Source organism: Chrysochloris asiatica, unplaced genomic scaffold (assembly GCF_000296735.1).
Source record: "Chrysochloris asiatica unplaced genomic scaffold, ChrAsi1.0 scaffold00056, whole genome shotgun sequence".
NCBI classification, from domain to species: domain Eukaryota; kingdom Metazoa; phylum Chordata; class Mammalia; order Afrosoricida; family Chrysochloridae; genus Chrysochloris; species Chrysochloris asiatica.
The window spans coordinates 10,790,909-10,792,105 of record NW_006408574.1 but is presented as its reverse complement, the minus strand read 5'-3'; the positions used below and the strand labels follow the sequence as shown (position 1 = coordinate 10,792,105).

Here is a 1,197-nt window from a genome sequence, read left to right as displayed (position 1 = left end):
AAGAGCTGAGCAGAAATTTCAAAGGTCAGCTTGAGGAGATAAAGTCAAATATTACAACAAAATGTGCAAAGATCTGGAATCAGAAAACCAAAAGGGAAGAACACGCTCAGCATTTCTCAAGCTGGGGGAACTGAAGAAAAAATTCAAACCTCAACTTCTTGTTACTGAAGGATTCTTTGGGCAAATTATTGAATGATGCAGAAAGCATCAAGAGAAGATGGAAGGAATACGCAGTCACTGTACCAAAAGGAAATGGTTGATGTTCAACCATTTCAAGAGGTAGCATATGATTAAGAGCCCAATGATACTGAAGGAGGAAGTCCAAAGTCATTGAAGGAATTGGCAAAGAACAAGACACTAGGATTTGATGGACTACAAATTGAAATCTTTCAAGAAAGTGAGGGTGGCACAGGAGGCACTCACTCATCTCTGCCAAGAAATTTGGAAGACAACTATCTGGCCAACTGATTGGAAAAGATCCATATTTGTACCCATTCCAAAGAGAGGTGACCCAACGGAATGCAGAAATCATCGGACAATATCTTTGATAGCCCATGTGAGTAAAGTTTTACTAATGGTAATACAGAAACGGCTGCAAGCATACATTGACAGAGAACTTCCAGAGGTTCAAGCCGGATTCAGAAGAGGCCATGGAACAAGGGATATTACTGTTGATATCCGATGGATCTTGGTTGAAAGCAGGGAATACCAGAAAGATGTTTACCTGTGCTTTATTGACTACACAAAGGACTTTGATTGTGTGGATCATGACAAGCTATGGACAACATTGTGAAGTATGACTGTTCCTGAACACATAATTATGCTCCTGAGGAATCTGTACCTGGACCAAGAAGCAGTTCTTCAAATAGAACATGGGAACACTGAATGGTTTAAAATTAGGAAAGGTGTGCAACAAGGTTGTATTCTTTCACCATACTTACTCAACCTGTATTCTGAGCAAATAATCTGAGAAGCTGGGTTATATGGGAAAAAAACATGGCATCAGGACTGGAGGAAGACTTGCAACCTGCAATATGCGGATGATACAACCTTACTTGCTGAAAGTGAAGAGGACTTAAAATACTTACTGATGAAGCTCAAAGAGCACAGCCTTCGGTATGGATTACATCTCAATGTAAAGAAAACAAAAATCCTCACCACTGGACCAATAAACAACATTCTTATCAACGGAGAAAA

The 1,197-nt window shown here is 39.8% G+C and overlaps 1 protein-coding gene across 1 annotated transcript in view; it reads right to left on the bottom strand.

Annotated features, from left to right (window-relative positions):
* Positions 1–1,197, bottom strand: part of JAK2 (Janus kinase 2) — an 84,403-nt gene that overhangs the window by 2,625 nt on the left and 80,581 nt on the right. The window lies entirely within an intron of this gene.